The sequence below is a fragment of the Monodon monoceros genome, unplaced genomic scaffold (genome assembly GCF_005190385.1).
Source record: "Monodon monoceros isolate NGI ecotype Baffin Bay Population unplaced genomic scaffold, NGI_Narwhal_1 Super_Scaffold_9, whole genome shotgun sequence".
In the NCBI taxonomy this organism is placed as follows: Eukaryota; Metazoa; Chordata; class Mammalia; order Artiodactyla; family Monodontidae; genus Monodon; species Monodon monoceros.
This window is the reverse complement of record NW_021703786.1, coordinates 32942183-32965100: the sequence shown is the minus strand read 5'-3', so window position 1 is coordinate 32965100 and position 22918 is coordinate 32942183. Positions and strand designations below refer to the sequence as shown.

The 22918-nt window shown below is 43.7% G+C and overlaps 1 pseudogene; it reads left to right on the top strand.

Moving 5' to 3' along the window:
* The first annotated feature begins 15683 nt into the window (after window positions 1-15683).
* On the top strand, window positions 15684-15894 carry LOC114889857 (annotated as a pseudogene).
* The last annotated feature ends 7024 nt before the right edge of the window (window positions 15895-22918 follow it).

Sequence of the window (22918 nt, the reverse complement as noted above, 5' to 3'; positions counted from 1 at the left end):
GAGGGCCAGTTGGGAGATTAGGCTGATTCTGTTCTTCATGAGTCATTTTGTCTGTGGACATGCCTCACAAATTAAAACACACATAAAAAATCCCTAGGTGTGAGGTGATTAAAGTTTCAAATCTGGTCATTTGAAAAATCACAGAAGTGTTGGATAAAAGCCATGTTGTTTTGAGGATTTTATTTTTCTTTTTAAAATCCTGGGAGTTGCTGAGCTTATTAAAAAAAAAATCCTTGGTTCCAATAAAAAGTGAGGGCTTTTGGAGAGAGTCATTCTCTTTGATATCAGATGTATTTTAGTCTATAATTTTCCACCCTGGCTTATGTGAATGTCTAGGCCTGAGGCCATCAACTCATTTAATCTCTGATTTCATAGAAAAAGCATGTTTTCTGTTTATCTTTGTCCAAACTGAGTGCAATCTACGCTTTCTAGTTCTTCTAACAATCCCAACTTTCCAAATTTCGTATCAGAATGCCTGTGTGGCATGGTAAATCTATGCTTGTCTTGACAGGTTGGAAACTGCATGTTCACAGTGAGAAAATTAAGCTGCTACTCCCAAAGACACCCACTTACCAAACTGTAATTTAAAAGCAGATCATCATTTTAATTTACTGCAAGTAAGTGAAGGGGGAGGGAAGAGAAGTTAATACAAGTAAGTGCTGAGCTACAAGTCCCAAAATTAATGGGGAAAGCTTTCCCCCAAACGTTTCATTTTCATATACAAGCTAGTTACTGAATTGGAGAAAGGTTAGCATTCAACACAAGCTCATTCGAAACCAACCAAATCCAGAAACTTGAACTGAATTCACTGACTGTTACATCCCTCTATTTCTTGAAGCTGAGATGACTGATTGTATTTCAGGGAGAGTTCGTAGCTATTTGGTCACAGAAACTGAACATTTTAATATCACATACCACCTAACCTCACATACAGATGAGGACACAGGACTATCTTTTGTTACTATCAATGATCCTCATTTTGTTACAATTTGGTCATGAGTTTATAAAGACCTATTTCACTTTATTATATCCATCATTACACCAAAGAGATTTCCAACATCTAATCAATAAACAAAAAATAATAATAATTTTATGGTCACAAGCATTTGCTTCCCCAAAACACTTGCAAAATTCTGTCCGTTTCTCAATATATATTTAGGAGCTGTCTTATCTCAAAACCTTAACACTCAGAAAACCAAGGCCTCAAAAAAGTATTAATTCTCTACCGCCTAACCATACATACACACATACACACACACACACACACACACACACACACACACACACAGTGCAACAGCTTTTGCAAAAGAGTATGCTACTAAAGAAAAGAGAGTAAGTACAGTCTACCACATATCATGAAACAGACTCACTTAAGTTCACTGTTCATGGGGGAATAAAATTTTTAAAAAATAACCCAAACAGTTCAGATTAAAGGCAATTGTTTTCGTTATTCATTTGTTTTTATTTCCAGGTCCTCATCAGTTATGTAACTTTGGTGTTTTAAAAAAATAATTCATTTGTAAATGAGAATAATGAGTTGGCAACTGAATTTAGGTCTGGCCATTTTACCTGAGCGATGAAAAAAACAAATGCCACAGAGGCCTGCAAAACTGTTTAACCCCCCCTTGGCAATCCTCTGGTGGCCCCCTGAGATTGTCTAATTACAGAGTAATGCTGGAAGTACTCTTCATTTGTAGATTAGTTAGTTGATGCCTAAGCAGCTCTTTGAACATAAAAGGCAACATGTAAATCTAAGTATAATTATTTGTCTTCGAACTAATGATCATTTAATTAGTGTTTTCTGCTGGTTTAATGGTCCATAAAGAAAAAGGCAATTTGGGGAAGGGGCTTCTGCCATTGTTACAAGAAAGGTTTAGGATTGCAGATCTCACTGGAATGAAAAGTATTTACTTAATGTTCAAATAAAGCTTTTACAATTAGATATAAACTGGAAATCGACTCTCTCCTTTCCTGGTGACTAAGAGCCATAAGGGAAACAAAAATCAAGCATAGCTTTCGGCATCACATGCATATTTCCAGAGTTAGGAATCATAGTTTGAATCGGGCTAATCTGATGTTTCGTGGCAAATCCAAAGACCTACCCGAGGTGAAGTTTACAGAGCAGAAAAGAGGTTAATTCTAGGAAGTGTTTGTGCATGTTATGAAGGTGCTTCTGTCCTCTTAGTAAAATAGGATACCAGTTTCCTAAATAGGATATCATGGCCAAGTTGGAAGCCATCAGATAAAGCTAAGTGTTTTGCAAAGTACCAGCATCAGACCTTCTGACATGGCTTTCTAATTAATTCTCTCTATATTTCCCCTACTAGATTATACACCCAAAGCCAGGTATTTGGGTGTATAATCTTTCTATATCTGTTTCTAGCCTTATCCAGCCATTAGTCAGTATTCATTAACTGAGTCGATCAATGAACAAATAAAAACTAGAAATATACCGATACAACTCAGATGAGCAAATATGCTTCTGGGTATAAGAACTATTCCTATGAACTTAAAAAAAACATTATGTCAAAGAAAATGTAACCAGCTCTGTCACATGTTCTCAATGCAGAAGGCCCTGTTCTGATGCTGGGTCATTAACCCAAACATCACCACAAGGAGATTGTCCAGACAACATTCTCAAGTAACTTGGCACCAAAGCACCTGTATTGGTTTACCTAATCAGTATCTGCATCAGAGGAATTCCCTGGCGGTCCAGTGGTTAAGAATCCACGCTTCCACTGCAGGGGGGCATGGGTTCGATCCCTAGTTAGGGAACAAAGATCCCACGTGCCACGCCGCAAGGTATGGCCAAAAAAAAAAAAAAAAATCTGCATCAAGTGACTTCTTTAAGCCACATTTTCTGTTATGAAATGGGGCAGTTGCCACAGTTAAATGGAATGATAGTAAACCTAACAGAAAGAAACTATTCAATAAATGTCCACTGTATTCACACCAGTTGTTTTTTTTTATAGGAACTTCAATTCAAGAAAGAAAAAATTTAAAAACTTGCTGAAAATAAAGGTAGCCTTTGGACAAGGATTTCCTTTGCCAACTGATAATTCAAGTAGCACAAAAGCAATACTGGAAATCATAATACCAATATTTCAGGATAGTAAGAAGCACACCCTACACCTACGATTTAGGGAATGCTGTAAAACTAAACGTTCAAAAAGGGTTCTAAAAAAAAGCAAAAGCAGTTATAAAGATATAAGTCATATTAGTTTTTTATCAAAAGGAGAAAAATTAAAAGAATACAAAGAATTTAACAGTGACGTAAACTATAATATAGTTGGGAATGTGATAATAATGCTATTTGAAATTTACTCAAAAAAAAAGAGACATTTAAATACTAACTGAAAGACGAGTATCTTAAAGTACCCACAAGTCTACCTGTTTTTCAGAAGGATGTTTTTTCATCTTCCTTTTGGAACTCCTGGAAGAATTTCTAAATCCACTTACTCAAAGATCTCCACATCTATATCAGGCAACACAGAAGTGTCAGGCATTCCTTACCCAATAGGCTGGCAGTAGAGCAACATCTGACCAGGTTACAAAAAATGTGTCTCAAGAAACTCTATTGGAAAAGTCCTTGCAAAGGATGAGCACCCAGAATCTATATTGGCTTTGGACCCACAGGTAAGGCACTGAATTCACAAAACACATTCCCCCTGTACTTCTGTGACAAGGGTCTTGCCTGCCTTAGCCTCCAGCTTCTCTTATTTCTTGATCTACTCTTTTACCACCGACTTCTACAGCGTGTAAAAGATCTTGGTCTCTGCACCTGAAATCATCTAAGATAACAGTAGAAAGTACATTTCAATCTGAGTAAAATACCAGTTTTTAGAAGACCTGAATCTGTTTAAACAAGGCAGGAGGAAAACAGGTATTGCTAATATAAATAACTTGAAACTCAGACCAAGTTAAAAAGCCTCCACTTAATAAATAATATACTCGATAAACCTGAGAAGTTTTGTCTAACATTTTCCCTTGGCTCCTTTTCTGAACATGAATGCTTTCTGTATTTGCTCGTCTATAAGGGTTTTTTTAAAAATCCAAAAACAACAAAATTTTTTATCACGGATGATTTCATTTCATTCATTTCATTCAGTTTCTTCCTCTTTTTAGAAACATGAAAACAATGCACAACAAACCTAAACAAGAGATGCTAGATTCTGTGACATCTACTACTTTGCGGATTAATCGGTAAAAGGAGATAAAACACGTGAGTGCTGTCTGCAGAAGTTACAGGCATTATGAAATGCAAAAGAGTCTCCTCGTAACACAGGAAGCCCAATGAAACAGGGTGAAAACACTCAAACAATTAAAGTACCAAGGTACCTCATGAAGACTCCTGATTCCAGAAAGCTTCCCTTACTGTCCTCCTCCCCCTTTTACTAGAGTCTCTGAAACCATTTTGCTTGGGGGAGAAAGTAGATTTTAGAAGAGTGGGAAAAATGCCAAACATCCATGGCAACTTAGAATTTTTCCACTTTCTTTACATGTTCAATTGAGACCTTCATAAAATTATAAATGAAAGGACACATTATGAACACTTTCTTTGAAGGGGAAAAAAAAAGGGTCTTGCCTGGAAGTAAAAATTTGGAGTCTATATCCTTCTTCTCTGGAGAACACTTGGGAGATTTCTCTGCCAGCAGCAGGGCGCCTAAAAGAGCTTGTCTTTGCCTTCAGAATTCAAAAAGGTAGAACCACCCATTGTTCCCCTGATTCCCTGATTGTGGGTGAGACCTTGAGCACCAGGAGGGGATTGGAAAATCCTGGGCTCCGTGTTGGTGTCTCGGGGGTGGAGGTCAGCATGTATTGGCGCCTACCCTCCACCCCCCTTTCCCCCTCTCTCCTTCCCTCCCCCCCACCAGGGATTCACTCCTGTTTACTTTGGGGAGACTGCAACTTCTGTTTCTTAACGTTTAAAAGAAGTTTAAAAGCTTATAAAAAGGCTCTTAAGATTTCTTGGACACCGAATGCCTCTTACAGAACAATATTTTGATGAGTTAAGTGTAAATGAATCAGAAACCTACATATTAAATTTCCCTTGACATACACATCAGTTTAAAAAAATTAATGGAAAAAGTGCCCGGGGCTCAAAGTGTTTGGGGTTTTCTCAAACCCAAAATGCTTGAAAGTGAAGAACGGAACTGCATTTGAATCAGCCAGGTTTGCTGATTCCCTCCCCACCACAACTCGCAGAACCCTAGCTGTAATGGAGGGAGTAGCATCTCCTGACGGTGACCAGATGCCTGGAGACATGTCATAGTCCTGGTCCTTATGCCTGGGTAGCAGCAGAAGCCAGAGGTGGGCTGACACTGGAGAGATGTCCAGCTGCTGTTCTCTGAGGGCTGACCCTAAAAGGTGCCCTTTTTTTTTCAAGACGAAGGAAACTAAATAAACAATCAGGGAAGATCATAAATCACTGACAAAGATATTTAGACTTGAAACAGCCCTCGAAAACAGAATGTGCCACAATTTGTCCCTAAAAAGATTAACTCGGTTCTGGGTCCTATAATTGTGGATTCCATGACGTATGGTAAGAAATGGCACAGGGTGAAAACTTGAGAACCAGTCGAGTTTGGGTGTTTTGTTTTAATGCTTATTGGGGGTCCAGGAAAACACCCACAGAAACACGAACAACCCCAAATCCTGAAACCAGACTGGATCTCTAAATTCATCCTCCTCCGATTTTTTTTAAATTAGGTTTTCGTCACTTTTTTGTTTTGTGAATAGATGACCACGCTAGGGGAGCAGCTGACTAGAAAGACTGAGCCAGGTGAACGAGATTTCGACGCTGTCCTTCTGTGATCTGATCATTTGGGGGCGCGGGGCCCAGAGAGTACAATCGGGAGCGGTGGCTAACTTTCTGGTGAAACGCGCCATCTGCCCAGTGCCCCTCAAGCGTGGTCGTGCTGCCGAGGAGTCAAGGGGCCTGCCTTGGGCATCTTCCTCCCCAGCAGTAACCTCAAGAGCCAGCAGGGAGGGATCATGCCTTTGAGCTCACGCCTGACAAACCCCCAAGTTACCTCTCGTTCAGCTAAAGCATGTGAAAGCTGTCTGCGAACCTCAAGGAGCTACCGCCACACATCTGTTTTTACTGTTATTTTCAAAATTCGCACCCTCCACCTCGGTCAGGTTTTTCGGCCCCCAGGGTTTCAGAGGAGGCCTGTGACGAGCTCTAGCTCAGGAGGAGTGGAGATGCAAAGGGAGAGCTCGCTTAGGATGGTCTGTGCCTTGTTCATCCGTTCTCAAAGAAGCGCTCTCTCAGAAGCTCGGCAGGGCCTTGAGAGATGGGGAGGTGATACTTAGAGGCACATACCTCTTATTTTTCTGAATTATTTTACTACTGCTACTGTATTTTATTTTTATTTTATTTTTTGGCCGCGCCTTGCAGCATGTGGGATCTTAGTTCCCTGACCACGGATCGAACCGGCGTCCCCTGCATTGGAAGCACGGAGTCCTAACCACTGGACCGCCAGGGAAGTCCCAAACATACCTTTTCAAGACGGGGTTTGGCCTTATTCCACTCTAAGCATGTGCTGAATACATGTTTGTTGACTGAATAAGTGAGTGAATGAGCAAAGGATAGGTCTTTCACAGGAAACTTGCATAGAGGATGGACGGATAAAAAATGGTCAAAGGCAGGCATAATGCAGATTCCCTCCACCTCAACAGCTGTCCCCTCACCAGACCCAGACCCCTCCTCCACACAAAAGAGAAGGAGCAAAGAGGAAAAGCTGTCACCGCCAAGCCCATTAACAATTCCCAGGAAATAAAAATAGAATATGGGTAATACAACAAAGTCTAACCTTTTTCTCTTTTCTTTTCTTCTGCACTTAGTCTAGTTTCACTGGCTCAAACGGTGCAGCGGGCATAGGCCTCAAACCCAGCACCTTCAGACCAGAGTTTCTAGTGCAAAGCATCTGCACAACTTCCCAACTGAAGATGGAGGCAGCCACAGCAGGCCGTGTGCAAAGACGCTGCGCCCGGACGGGATCTGGAGCAGGCCCGCGAGAACTCCGATCAGGCCCGCGAGAACTCCGGTCCTCCCCGCGAGAGCTCCTTCCGCTTCTCGCGAGACTTCCTCCTCCTTCCCCAGGTCAAGAACCCGCCCGGGGCCTGTGTGGAGAGCTGGTATTCTAAGGTGGGAGTTCGTCCGTCTCCATTCTTTGATCGAAGACTGAAGCTTGGCTTTGCTTCTGAACCGAACTCAGTGTCATTCTACTAGCTCCAAGGACACTGGGCAGCGGGACCTTTGTTGGGGCCTGACTCGAAAGGGTAGGTAACAAAACTGTATAGCAATGAAACACCCTCCAAGGAGCAAACTAAAAGTTCCTTTGTCTTTTCTGTACACCTTCCCGGTGGCCACCAGTTCTTAAAAGCTCCTAACCCTTATCGCAGAAAATGTGAGAAAGAGGGAAAGCAATAATAGTAACAGCTTCATGGGAACCTTGCAGACCCAGAAAAATCCAGAAAAATATGGAGGCGCTGGAAGTTCTGATAAAAGGCTTGATTTCCTCTCAGTGAGATCTGGGGACTGGAAAAAATATTAGCAATCGAGACTAGGACAGACATCAGAAATTACCAAGCCCAGCACATTCTCTCACTCTCCTTTCCCAGGCAAACCTCAACGTGCAGGTATAGGCAAGTGTTCCTCACCCAAAGTGATCCCTTTTCATCCTAAGTAACTGAGAGCGAATCACTCCCCCCGGCCGGGTTTCTCTCGTTCCACCTGAAAATTCAGACTCAAGATGCTTGCCTGCCTTAGGTTTGCTCTGGTAGGTGAAGAGGCTAGAGACAAAAGTCACTGGTGTGACCAGGTGCCCCTTGATTATATGCAAATGTGGAGGCCCCTACTTTATCCACACAAAAAAAACCTCTGATGCTGGCTCCTGGAATTTTCTCTCAGGCCTTTACATTAAGTGTTCAGGGAGTGAAACTCCCTTTAAGGCTAGTTAAGACCCACCTCTCCCCTAGGGGGATTCCTTGCAGGTGGAAAGCTAGCAGAATAAAACAAAATGACCTTTCAAGACCTAGAAGATAAGCCTGTGGCAGCCCGTCCCTATTGCTCAGCCCTCGCCTGTACCAATTGTAGCCTAGGAGCCAGATTGTCTTCTGATTTGCGTGTTTGCTCAGAAGAAGAGCCACAGAAATGAGGTCTAGAAACATAGCTGGTGTTTGACTGAAGTCTCTGGGGTTTGAACCTGCCTTCCCCATCCAACCCCACCCCCCCAGTCCAGGACCTGATGTGAGGTTGCACAGACTTGATCCCTTTTCCTTTGATATGGAACCTGTACCTATGATGTGCTCTTAGCGCTAAAGAAAACAGCCCTTTTGGAATCGGATTTGCCTCCTGCCCTGGCTGCTGTTACTCAGCAAAGCACCGCTGCCACAATATTGCTGAAATTCAGGGTCGGTGTCGTGGCGGGGAATGGCAGGGGTCCTTTCTTCTTTGGGTTTGATACATGCTTCCTTCCTCTGTTCCTTGCAATCAACCGCTAGGAGAAGGAGGGAAGCAGGCAGGAGGGAGAGCGGGAGACTTCCGGAAATCTCTTTCCTCCCTTGCCTTTGCAGGTTGCCCGATAATGACCCTGGAGACTTCCACCTGCCCCCAGCGAAGGAATTGGTTACTCTCCCGGAGCCCTCCCAGGCATCGCCCCCTTGCTCACTTCCTCCTCTTCCTGTCCCCAACCTCCACCCCTCCAGCCTCCTGTGGCTTCACAGCCAAGCTCCCCACCTCAGGAAGCAGCAGATGGAGCTTTGTAACAGTGAGCTTTCCACCCTTCACTCTAGGCATCACCCTCACCCCCAAACGCGCAGACTCAAGCAGTTGGTTTCCTGGAATCATTTGTGAATCTAGAAGCGTGAGGGTGGTTTTAAAGAGAGCAGGTAGCTTATTCTTTTTTCTGTTGATGAATAATATCCAGGTGTGCTAGGGGGAAAGGGCTTCTTAATGTGTATTTTAAAACTGATTTAGAATTGGTTTGTTTTTTTGTTTGTTTTTATTGGAGTATAACTGCTTTACCATGTTGTGTTAGTTTCTGCTGTACAAGGAGGTGAATCAGCTATATGTGAACATATATCCCCTCCCTCTGGAACCTCCCTACCCCCTACCCCCTTCCCACCCATCTAGGTCATCACAGAGCACCGAGCTGAGCCCCCTGTGCTATACAGCAGGTTCTCACTAGCTATATGTTTTACACATGGTAGTGTATATATGTCAATCCCAGTCTCCCAGCTGATCCCCCCCTCCCCCCACCCCAGTGTCCACATGTCTGCATCTCTATTCCTGCCCTGCAAATAGGTTCATCTGTTTTTAATATATAGTCTATCTTGCCCTGGGGTCAAACAGTCCAAACTCCAAACTTGGGGCTTCTGCAGTTTTTTAATACAGCAGGAGGGGGGACCCACCCACTGCCCCACTTCTCAGTTTTTCCAGCACAGGGTGATACAGCTTGTTTCCTCTTTGTCAATCTCTGCAGACTAACAGCAAAGGCTGGTGATGGCTCTGGAGTCTTCAGCCGACGTGCACACCTCTACCTGCAGCCTGTGGCTGGTGGGACACACTCCAAGCAAAAGCACTGGTATGTAGAGAAAGTTCGTTTCTTCCCTTTTGCTTATTTTATTGGAAGAATTATAATGGCTGGGAGACAGAAACACACCTGTGATGGTTGGGGACTTCTATTAGAGTACATGCTTGCGATGCTTATGATTTTCGTGAAATCAACCCCCTCGTTGCCAATTAATTTCAGTATCACAGATAATACCTCTAATCCTGGCCAGTTGTCTCACCAATATGTGTCATAAGGGGCCTGGGGCAAAAACCTGTAGATGGCCCAGCCTAACCACTACTTCTGCTGGAGAAAAACAACTCAAAGGGCATGTCCCACAGAGAGCAGGCCACGGGTAGAGACAGACATAATTGCAGTCACTAAATTAGCATGCACCTCTCAGCCAGAGACTAATCTAAGCCAGACCTCGTAGAATGCCAGGCCGTGAGTACATCACAACTGCAATTAAAAAGAAAAGAGAAAAATCACCCTTGCTTCCCAAACATGTATTTTTAACATGGCAGCTACTTCGTAATAATATGAGATACTAAGGCACCTGGAAGAAGCAAGAAAGGTGGTTTGGGTTAATCATCTTTGAAAGGCTAAAGGATTTGAAATGTATCTCCAGGGCCAAGCTCTGGGCATGCTCCCCTTTCTCTCTCTGACGTCAGCCACATCCATCCCACCTCTGTTGCTACATCTTGTTGCTACCCAGTCATGCATGGTCGCGCTGTATCTACTGCTTCATCTGGACTCTCCTGCTGATTTCTTTACTTGGTCCACCTAGCCCTCCAATTCTGCCTGACAGGCCAGAGTCCTTGGACCCTATGAGCCTGGGCTCTTCTCTTTTTAGGTTCTCTTAATGCCTATAAGGCCCACGATTCTAGACTACCTCCTAATGCTGACTGTTTCAAACTCACTTCCACCTGAAGGCAGAAATCCAGTCTAGGAATCCACAGCAAATGTACTTTCTCAGTGGTAGGGTTATGAGTGACTTTGCCCCCTTACAATGAACATGCATTAAATTTGCATTCAAAAATCTTGCTATTATTATTTTTTTAGTTCACTTTCAAAATCCAATATCCAAACACACCAAACTTTGCTTCTCTTGACTTTTTAAACTCTTTTCCCATCCCACAACTCTGGATTCAGTAGTGCAATTTGTCTTCAAATGTGCCACTTGGGTTTTTTAAATCAAAGTGGATATGACAGATGCATTGTGTCTCTACAGGTCAAATCACGGTACAGTGTTGCCAAGAATCCATTTCTATGGGTGCATGCAAGGCCTGTTTTTCGGTTTTCTTTGTGCTAGGGACTACTGCCTTGATAAAATTTAGGCCTTTTCCTGGCTAGGACCTAGTAACCCCTCCAGCCATATTACAATGAATTTTGAAAAACTTGGCCAAACAGTGGGCTGTATCAGAATTTTACCTTTTCACATTTCAGAATAAATAGGGTATCAACAGGACTGTGGATAACATTTGATCACACAGAGAAACACATTGTAATGGGATTTTTTTTCTGTGTTAATATAATGCTTTAATAAAGACATTTGGCACATAAATAAGACTCTCATAGACCAAGCATTTTGAACAATGAGAGGATTAAGATCAGCCTATATGGGATATTAGCAAAAGTGTCTTTTCTAGCTTTGGTAAAACTCTTCTGTCTGTTTAGAGATAAATTCATTATTCTTAACTAAAAACCCTCCTGAAATAGATGTGGTGGAAAACATTCTGGCCCTGTTATGAGACTTTCCAAACAAGCTTAAAATTGCTCAGAAACAAAAGGCAGGAGGGAAAAGAAGGGACCATGTCTCCAGATAATGAGGTCCCGCCTTTGTGTTTTATCTGCAAACAGCACGGTTTGAAAAGTCTGGATCCCATTTCATTGGAACTGTACGTAAATGTAGTGCCTGGAATTCTCCCAAATGAATAAATTCTTTGCCGATAATTTTTAAGTGAAGAAAGATCAACAGGATAGGGGCATAAGAGAGGGTTACAGGCTGCAGGGTGTATGTGTCTGTGCACGTGTGTGCACGTGTGTGTACACACACGTGCGCACACGTCCGGGTGGATTTGGGGTAATAAAATGTAAATGAAAGAATGCAGACCCTCATCAAATGTGCCCATCAATGTGGAAATCCAGAAACATGAAGGGTATGCATTTCTTTGCATTTAGCAGGACAGTTGGGAGAGTTGTGGACACAATATTTTTCTTTCTCTTTTTGATGTGCCATGCTGAATTCTGTCTCTCTTTCTTGGAAAACTCCAATAGATTTATTTCCTCTGAAAGAGCTCCTGCTGACTATTTGCTCATGTTAATTCCTACTCAGTTTTCCTATCCCATCCTGAGGACAGCAGCATGACAAACCTCCCTTCGTTGCATTGGCTTCACATCTTCTCCCTCTGTTTCTATAGGCTGGTTTTTCTCCCCTGGATGGTGGCCAAAATGACACCAATTTAGGGCTGGTAAGAGAATGCACTGTGGACCATTTCCCTCTTTAATTTTCCTCCATTTTGTGAGGTCTTCGTTTTTTAAATTAATTTTTATTGGAATATTGGGTTATTTTAATAAATTTATTTATTTTATTTTTGGCTACGTTGGGTCTTGGTTGTTGCGGCGAGCGGAGGCTCCTCTTCGTTGCTGTGCGTGGGTTCTCATTGCGGTGGCTTCTCTTGTTGCAGAGCATGGGCTCTAGGCGGGCGGGCTTCAGTAGTTGTGGCTCGCAGGCTCTAGAGCACAGGCTCCGTAGTTGTGGCACATGGGCTCAGTAGTTGTGGCACGTGGGCTCAGTAGTTGTGATGCACAGGCTTAGTTGCTCCGCGGCATGTGGGATCTTCCAGGACCAGGGCTCGAACCCGAGTCCCCTGCATTGGCACGTGGATTCTTAACCACTGAGCCACCAGGGAAGCCCTGGAGTATAGTTGATTTACAATGTTATGTTAGTTTCTGCTGTACAGCAAGGTGAATTAGTTATACATATACATATATCCACTCTTTTTTACATTCTTTTCCCATGCAGGTCATTACAGAGTACTGAGTAGAGTTCCCTGTGCTATACAGTAGATTCTTATTAGTTATCTATTTTATATATAATGGTGTGTATATGTAAACCCCCATCTCCCAATTTATCCCTCCACCACCCCCCTTCCCCCTTGGTAACCATAAGTTTGTTTTCTACATCTGTGACTGACTCTTTCTGTTTTGTAAATGAGTTCATTTACTTATGAACTTTTTTTAGATTCCACATATAAGCGATATCATATGATATTTGTCTTTGTCTGACTTAACTTCACTCAGTATGACAATGTCTACGTCCATCCACGTCACTGCAAATGGCATTATTTCATTCTTTTTTATGGCTGAGGTCTTGCTGAGCACCGTCTGCAACTTCTATAGTGATGGAGAGAACAAAAAGCTATGGGAGCCCCACATTTACACTCACGATCTCAGGATCAGATCGAGGTTACCGAAGGAGGAACTGAGTAATTTGTTTATGTAAATCTCTCCACCAAGTCTTGAAAGTTCTGAAATGAACACACTTCTTATGGGGGCTTAAGGTTCATATTTCGCTTTTTTGTTTCAAAAATACAGGGAAAGGAGAAGGCCATTGAGTCTCCTCCTCCTTTGACCACTGGAAGAAAGGTAGAGAAAAAGAAAAAAAAAGTTAACAAAGAGAGGACACACATCCCTCCTCTTTCCTTGCCCTCTCCCCATCCATGGGCAAAATCTAATAAAGATGATTAAATTACATGTCTTTTCCTCCCATTGAAATCCACTGCATACTATTCAAATATTAGAACTCAGGAAATAAGGCAGGACAAGATTCCTCAGGAAACCTTAGAAGGCAGCATAGGGGTCTGAGCTGGAGGTCTGCCTGGCCGGGCGGCTCTAATTAAGAAATCACCCTGCTGAGCAGAACTTAATCTAAATAAAATATAAAAAGGAATTCAGTGAAAACCATTACCTCCTCCCAACACACCTCAGGTCCAGAGCTTCCACCCCCTTCGGTCCTAAGAACTTTCTCTCCCAGTACTGGGGAGTTCGATGTTGTTTTATGTGCCCACGATACAATCAAGTATAAAGACAGCTCTTGAAGAGGGAGCTGAGTCTTGTGCCAGCCTCTTGCCGGTTGGCCAGACCTTCTCAGGGCCAGAGGCAGATGTAGTCGATGTTATTTTGGTCTGGAGGGGGATAGAGGATGAGATTTGATCAAGGATTGATAAAACAGTTGGACATCCTAGCCCACTCGTCCAGCTTTAACACAGTGAACTGGGAATTCACAGTCCCTGTGTAGGGTGGCTGGGTTTTGCTGGCCTATCCATCAGCTGTTTTTGGTGGATCAGCCACTTGAGAGCAACTGGGTTTTGTTCAGTATCCTTGTTCCAGTTAGTTCTTTAAACTGTACTGAGTCAGCCTCAGACCTCCTCTCCATCCAGGCCCTGGGTTATCCCTCTGATAGTGGTCGACATTGTTTAGCCTCATTTCCACCTACACTGCATAGAAACCTATGTTGTGTGCTTGCTGTTGACTCCTGTAAGTGTATTGTTCTCTTTATATGTCTCTGCCTTTGCATGGTCTGCCATGTCTGCCCACAATAGTGATTCTTAAAGTGTTAAAAACCTGTTGAAAGAGATGGACCCTCTCCCTAGGGGGAGAAAAAGCACATATGCATATAAACTTTCCCATTGGATGGTCAGTCTAATTATTTAGGCAATTCTCCTCCCTTTCCGTGCTCCATATTTTACATGGTCCTTATAGTATATAAGGAGAGAGGAAAAAATGGAAATAGAACTGTGAAAAGGTTGAAAAAAATGGAGAAGAGGAAAGAAGAAAGAGCAGAGGAAAGAGAGGTGATCAGAACACCCAAGCCAGATGCAGAGAAATGATTTCAAAAGAAAACGTCTGTTTTTCCCATCTCTAGTCATAAAGATTTTGACAAGGAGCTTGGCATTTATCAAAAAGGAAAACAAGAAAAACAGCAGTCATCTTCCTAAGGGCCCAACACTGTTGGAATTCAGTGACCTAATTCTGTACAAGGTTTGCAGGGAGAGATTGCCTCTCTTGTCTGAAATCTCAAGGCATCAGGACCACTGTTTTCTCAACAGCCCATGCTACACCACTATCAGAGGTCAGGCATAAAGAACAGAGGATCTGAGGGAAAGTCTGGATACTTTGCTTAGAAAACATATTTTTAAATGACTGTAGATTCTCATTCCGTATCTTACTGGTTGCTTATCTTAGCAGTTGTCAACTTTTCATTACTTTTGTAGACATTATATAATATCTTCTTCCCCTTCCCCAGTCACCAGCTGTTACCCAGTCTCATCCCAGAATGGGATGGGGGTTGGGTCAGCTTCAGCTGAATAACTTTCATGCTGACATTTGAAAGAACCAATTCCCAGCTATGGAACAAACCTAAATGTTCTACAATTATTGTAGAACCAAATCGATCTCAAGAAAAAAATCTGTGTCTCATTCTCAATGACATGTAAGCATGATTCATAGGAATGTAAGCTGATACAAACTTTCTGTAGGATAATATGTCTCCAATTTTTAGCATTCATTGTAATAAACAAGGCAAAGATTTCAAAAAAAAAAGCAGTGACTATTAACCACCAAAATGATCTCATTCACGTTTGTTCTAGAAATATTTTAATAATTATTAATACTTAATAATATTTAATACTAAATGTGCCTTCAAACAGCATCAGAACTCAGTAAGTGGTGTTTAGATCTCAATATAAGACTGTGCTTGGCTGCAAAAAAGATGGATAAAATCCTGTGTTTGCCCTAAAGAAAGAAAAAGAAATCTAAAAGTTCAAAAGTCAAAACAAGTTGTTAGAATTTGTTAGTTACCTTAAGCTTAGATGTTCTTATCTGTAAAATGGGGACAATAATAGGGTTATTTTGAAGGTTAAATACGTGTAAAAGCCTCAATCTACCGCAAGGTTGATCAGCTTTAACACTATTGACATTCCAGGTGGGATAATTTTTTGTTGTGAGGGCCTGTCCTGTGCATCGTAGGATGTTTAGCAGTATCCTAGCTTCTACCGGCTAGATGCCAGTAGCAAACCACCTACGTGCCACCACACCTCCATTGTCACAATCAAAAATGTCTCCAGCTTTGCGCAGTGGCAGTATCGTAGCCAATGAGGTTTATCCGAGGTGCGATTATTGCTAATTGAAAAATGTCTCCAAACATTTCCAAATGTCCCCAAGGGGCCAAAATACCCCTGGTTGAGAACCGCTATTCTAGTGCTTGGCATCTAGTGATTGTTCCACAAATATTAGATGTTATTATTTATTTATTTGTTGGCTGTGCCTCGCGGCATGTGGGATCCTAGCTCCCCCACCAGGGACCAAACCCGCACCCCCTGAGTGGAAGTGCAGCAACTTAACCACTGGACTTCCAGGGAAGTCCCCAGATGTTATTTTTATTATCGTTAAAATTATTACTAACAGCAGCATCACCCTGCTGTGATGACAGCTCCTTTCTCTCACTGAATTTTTTTAAATAATACTGCATTTCTGCATCCTTTCAAGAGAAGGAGCTGAAAAAGGGCAAAAGGTCCTTAATTTGACAGCAGTCCGACAGGAAACCTACAATCCCCTGAGATGTCTCCTTTCCTGGAAGGAAAAAGGGCCGCCCTTTTGTTCGGCTCTAGAAATTAGGTACGTTTCTCAGGCTCAGAGTTTGTGAGATGCTACAGGTTCTTCCATTGGCATACATTTTCCAGCTGTAGGCACTACTGGTTTGGTTGGCTCCTGAAGCTGCTTTTGGAGATTTCCAAGGGTACCACCACCTGAGAAAGGAAGGAAAGAGGTGCCGAGAAGGAGAAGTCTTCGACAGGACTTCCTGCCTTTGCTGCTTTTCGTGGTTTTGTGCTTGTTTGGGTTTACAAGTGTGTTCTTTTGCCCAAATTGTTCTTGCGTCTTCTAACAGTGTTTGCTTTAGGTGTTTTGATACCGCGCGCTGTTTTGAAGGTACTAATGTTTTTCATGGCATGTCTTGTGTTAAGTGTACACACTGAGAGGTAAGTGCTGGTGACTGACAGTGTTCCTCCAAGTCTTTAACAAAATAACTGCTAACAGTAGAGAAAAGTGAAAAGAGTTCTAGGGGTCTGGGAGTGGCAAGCTGAAAATACGAAATTTCTCTCCACCTGTTAGTTGTATCTTTGGAATATGTGCACGTTACTTTCTACGCTAAAATGTTTTTTCACTTGTTTCAAAATGTGTATGTGGACTCTCCATGTTGGGCCCTGTATATCCGGTGGCTTTTCCTACTCCCCTTTTGAAAGTATGCATGATGCACTTGCAAAGGAAAGATCACAACCTTGCAATCTGATAGACCTACACAAAAATTTGTTTTAATAAAGAAAACTGTCATCCTAGCAAGCACTCAGATCCTACATTTGTTGCTTTTTTATTCTTCCCCTTCCTTACCACAAAGCCTGGCTCTTCCCATCATGATAAGTGAGGCTTTTTCTAGTTCCCATTCCCACCACCCACCACCATGCCAACTTCCTCACACCCTGTACATTCTGCACAAACCTGGACATTTCCGCTTCCTGGAGGCCTGTCTCTCTGTGACCTTGAAGTTCTTCAAACGCAGTCTTGAAATCAAACCACCTATGAGGGTTTCCCTGATGAATTAACCTCCGTGACAGCCTCTCCTCCTGTACCTACCTTGTCCACACAAAGAAATGGTTTAAAAAAAATTCACTTTAGGGACTTCCCTGGTGGTCCAGTGGTAAAGAGCCCACGTGCCCTGGAACCCGCACACCACAACTAGACAGAGAAAACCTGCACGCCACAACTAGAGGGAAGCCTGATCACCACAATGAAGAGCCCGCGTGTCACAACAAAAGATCCCACATGCCTCAGCGAAGATCCCATGTGCCGCAGCTAAGACCTGAGGCAGCCAAAAAAATAAATAATAAATCTTTTAAAAAAATTCACTTTAGAGCCAAGCTTTCTTGCCTCTTATTTTAAATTTTTATAATTTTAAAGTCTAAGGATGGCTAGAAACAAGTGATGTCTGTTTAAATTTGCATGGCACAAATCACATATTTCCTGAGAAATAACAGACTCCATATTTATGTTTTTCAATAAAAATATAAACAGGAGCTACTTATAATCTCTTCTAATGGCCTAATTATGATTTCCTTGAGGGTAAGAAACGTCTATTTTCCATTCTGTTTTCCTCTTAGTATTTAACTCAAAGGTTTGGACATTTCACACCTTCAAAAAATATATGTTGAATGAACCTAAGAATGAATGAGTGATTTGCATTTGTAAAATTCATTTCCATGCGCTGTAGGTGATCTGCATACTTGGGCCAAGTGCCCATGCTTAGGAGACCTTGTCGGTATCAGGCTTGTGCAGTCTGTTCGTTGTCTTGCAGTTATTGGCTGGTCCGAGGCATGGTCGTCGAGTCTCCCTTGTTGATACTTGGCCTCATCCGTGTCCTTCAAAGCCCCAAGCAGAGTTCTGCCCGTCGCAGTTACTTGAGAATGTTATGGAATGAATGTCATTTGCAGCATAATACAGAGAGCATAAGCAAAAGAATTTGCAGAAAAGATAATCGGTCAAAGTAAACAACGGCCACCTTGTCCCCCACATATGTATACGGTTAGATTAAATGTTGCTGGAGGGAGGGAAGACCATCTGATGAAGAATGATGGGCAAGTGTGAGGATCAGGGGACCAGGACCGAGACTGGCTCTGTAAACACTGTCCCCCTTCCTTACTTTCCACAGTGCTGGGTCGATGTCTTCTGGAGTAAGAACTGGAGTGTGATTTTTTTTTTCTAGATGTTTGTGTTTTTATTAACTCCTGTCCTCCAGGCCAGGGGAAGGTCTGCCTATTATGAGGAGGCTATGGCCTTCTGGGTTGTTAAGAACTTAATGAAAAATCATAACTTGTATTAATAATGAATGTGGGCTGTGGATTTTTTCACTCATAGATTCTATCAGTACTTTCAAAATGGAGACAAGCCAGCAGCCACCACAATTAGAAGTGGCAGAGTGTGCTGATTGATAGAAGAAATAAATAGTGGGAACTGGGATCATGACGCGGACCTAGTGATCAGTCGAAACTGGAATTATGACTTTGTCCAGACTCAGTCAAATACCAAGGACTCTGAGCCCTTTTGCGGCACTCACATCTAACTAGGAGGTTTGAAAGCAACCCTTAGCACTTGTACGCTGGACGTTACAGGAGCAGGAGTTCATGTGAAATGTTGTTTCGTGAACCTTCTGGATGCACTCTTGCTAGTCTCATGCAAGTTGCTTGTGACGTCTTGAAGTCAGTGCGAATCAACCGGAGACCACGCTTAACAGTCTATCTTCCGACCAGTTAAAGACACAAGTGGTCCTCCAGTCAACAGAGCCCATCCAGGTAGGACAGAAAGACCCCAGCTTTGGAGTGGGGCATCTGTTACTCTACTCGATGAAAGAGCAGTGAGAATACATCACCTGTATCTGAACAGAGCTCAGTTACAAATACGTGAGCAATGACTCTGAAAAATCTTCCAGTGGACCTCTCGACTTCGGGTATGATCAATTTTTCCGGAAAGAGTGAAACAAAGCAGCAATTGGATAGACAAGTACTCAAGAGAAAAGTTCTTCTATTCGTGAGATTTAACGTAAAGAAAGATACAGCACAGGAGGAAGTCCAGGCTGATCCTGTCTGGTGGCTACAGTCAGGCTGGCACTTAACCTGGCATCTGTAAAGCAGGTCCAGTAATACCTACCACATGGTGTTGCTGTAATGGTCAAATGACATAATGTACTGTGTGATGGGTCACGTACCTGGCGTACAGAGAGCATTTAAAATGCTTGACCCGACAAGACACCCAGCTTCAGACCTACACTCAGACGCAACCCCCACAACTGGCTCTAATGAAACAGCACTAACCAAGAGGTCCAAGCCTGCAGAAAGACGAGGGGGACATTCTTGCAAAGCCAGTCTCCAGCCCATGGAAGGTGATGAACTAAATCTTTGCCATGTGCATATGCGCCTAAGTGACGGGGGCAGGGATGTTCCCAGCAGGACTTTTAAATAACTGTGATGTGCCCACGGCATAATTCCCGGGCCTGAAGTTGCTTCCTTTCCTTATAATAACTGTCCGCTAGGTAGCTTGTGGCCAGTGGGCCAAGAAACAGAAGGCAGTTGGTGTCAGCCTCCCGAGATGCCAAGTGGAGAAGTTTTTCTCAGGTTTCTGGGTGGGTTTTTAAGCCAACACCCTTGAAAGGAAGCGGAGCCTGCACGCCACAGGCATCTGGGACACAAGGACCTACACAGTATTTTTGAAAAGTTCAGTATCGCTTGCCGACGATAAAGGGGCATTCACTGCGGGCACAGGCACTCCACAGGGTGGGTGGGGTCGGAGCTGCCAGGCGGTCCTCGGACCAAGTGTGCAGCCAGTTTTCCTTTTCCACCATCTCTAGAGTTGAGTATGTGCCAAGACGGTTGAAAGCTTTCGGAGACGCCCATAGACACAGATAGCGAGCCCCCCACTCCCCCAGCCCGTCTTTTCCATGGAACTTAGCAGCAGCTACCAGGGGCGTCATCACAGAGCATTCATTTTTTCCCTTGCCTGGTTTCCCACATTCTGTGACCACCTTGGAGCGTGCCAGGGAAAATATTGAGAGCCTAGGTAAACGAAGGGGAACCCAACATTCACCAGTCTGGCCTTAAAATAGCCGGCGGAACGCCCCCACCCCAGTGGGTACACAGGCGGTGACTGTTAACTAGTGTTGTTCAGCACGCCCGCCCGCCTGCCCCACCAGCTTGCCCCAGTCCCCATGAAAGCCTGCGTCAGAGAGCGGACAGAGGCGTAGGCTTTGCTGCCGCATCCCCTCGGCCCACGCCCACTCCCACCCCAAGACTTCGGTGAATATTAATGAACACGAAGTGACCTGATCGATGCTAAGCGGCACGCGCCCCTGGGCTGGGTGGGGACCTTAGTGAAAGGTACCTCTGCGGTGGGGTGGAGGCTTCGACAGAGCACTGGGGCAGAGCCAAGAGCGTTCTTGGAGGAGAGTGGAAGCTTGGGGAGTTGTAGGACACTCCCCAGGGCTGGGCACCCCAGGCAGAAAGAAAAACGCCTCCATCCTGACCATTGGAGACCCTGGGCCGTAGCTCTAGAACTTGCTACTGGGTCGTAAGGCTGTGTATTCCGGATGGAGTGCGTGCAGTGCGGAGGGGGCCCACCAGGAAGAAATGTACATAGAGAGCAGAAAGACGGGGAGAAGGTAATCTGGGGTGGGGAGAAGGAAGACTGTCTAGTAGATGCTGCATCGGCATAATATTTTCTAAGTGCTCTATGTGTTAAGTTGCCAGATTTAGCAAATAAAAAATGCAAGATAGCAAGCTAACTTTGAATTTCAGATCAACAAGAGTTACATTTTTTAGTACCATTTTTTGTGTGTGTGTTTTTTTTTTTTTGCGGTACGCGGGCCTCTCACCGCTGTGGCCTCTTCCGTTGCGGAGCACAGGCTCCGGACGCGCAGGCTCAGCGGCCATGGCTCACGGGCCCAGCCGCTCCGCGGCATGTGGGATCTTCCCGGACCGGGGCGCGAACCCGTGTCCCCCGCATCGGCAGGCAGACTCTCAACCACTGCGCCACCAGGGAAGCCCAACAGTTACATTTTTTAGGATAAGTATGTCCCCTGAAATGTTTGCATACACTTATATTTTTTTAAATTATTTTTTTATCGGAAATTTAACTAAATTTGAGTTTTAGATAAACAGTAATTTTTGGTATAAATATGTCTCGCGCAACATTTGAGACGTAATTATACCCCAAAAATTGGTGTTTACCTGGAACTCAAATGTAACTGTGTTCTGTGTTTTATCAGCAACCCTCTTGCCATCCAGGTCTTGCCCCCTCAACCAGAATGAAAACCCTCAAGGGCAGAGACTGTTTCTGCCAGGTTCTCCCTGCAAAACCTAATGTTGCCCATTCCATGTGCTACTTTGCCACAGAATGCAGTACAGAAGGCATAATCACTGGGATAAGAGTGTGCACTTTGCAGTCTGACTCTCCTGCCTTCACCTATACGAGTCACGTGATCTTGGGCAAGTAACTTAACCACTGTTTCCTGGATTTTCTCCTCCTGCTAAATGGGAAAAAATGTTAGCCGCCTGCCTCAGAGAGGCAGTATAAGGACACAGTACAGGTAAAGCATTTACTCTATCCTAGGCTCATGGAAAGTACTCAATAAATAAATGTGAGCTATTATTATCACTATTATTATTACTATTGGATACTTTATAAATAAGGGGGTGTGATAGAAAGAAACAAGCTCATGGCCGTTAGAGACCTCCCTAAGCTGACCACTGGGCTTCTTCCACCAGCTTTGTGACCTTGAGAGAGACTTCATCTTTTTGAGTGTCTTTTCCTTGCGGTTCCAAGCTTCCTTCCAATTCTAAAATCTCACAACTTAAATAGATTGAATGGATGAGAACCAAATGGAATAAAAACCGTGTCAGTGGAAATGTGTAAAGGAGTTAAAGCAGAAGTGCAATGGAGGATGTTTCAGTAGACGAATAAAAAAGGCTGCTCCAGGGCTTCCCTGGTGGCACGGTGGTTGAGAGTCCGCCTGCCGATGCAGGGAACGTGGGTTCGTGGCCTGGTCCGGGAAGATCCCACATGGCGCGGAGCGGCTGGGCCCGTGAGCCATGGCCGCTGAGCCTGCGCGTCCGGAGCCTGTGCTCCGCAACGGGAGAGGCCACAGCGGTGAGAGGCCCGCGTACCGCAAAAAAAAAAAAAAAAAGGCTGCTCCAAAATGCAGGACTCCGGTCTTCTCAATGCTCTGATCTTACGAAGCCTGGGTTTTAGAGACTTAGACAAAACTGATGTGAGACCAGAGTGTTTCTGCCTCAACTTGGATTTGTACCAACAGGAGCCTAAGGAAGGCTAAGTGGAAGAATCTTCCCAGTTGTCAGCCAATTTGGTTGCAGTAAATAAATTCACGGCATCCCGGGGCCGACACATCAGAGGCCACAGTCTCCGCCATCCACGAAGACCTTTGGGACCTAGAGTTAGTCTTTGGTGATTTGCAACATTTCCAGATAATTTTAAATCTCACTACTGACCTTTATAGCTGTTTCTCACCACCCCTGGGAGATTATCATTTAGCCACAAAGAAAATATTTGTCCCTCTCATGTTATTCTGAGGAAAGAGTATGGAAGCCAAAAAGCCAGGGATAGGCAGACACCCTCCCAGCAATGGTTTCCTCCCACGTGGCTCTTTCCTGTACCAGCTGATGGAAACAGATGAAGGACCAGAGGGTCCATCAGTAATTCTACCAACGATATGGACTCACTTCATGTTGGATTCAGAAGCC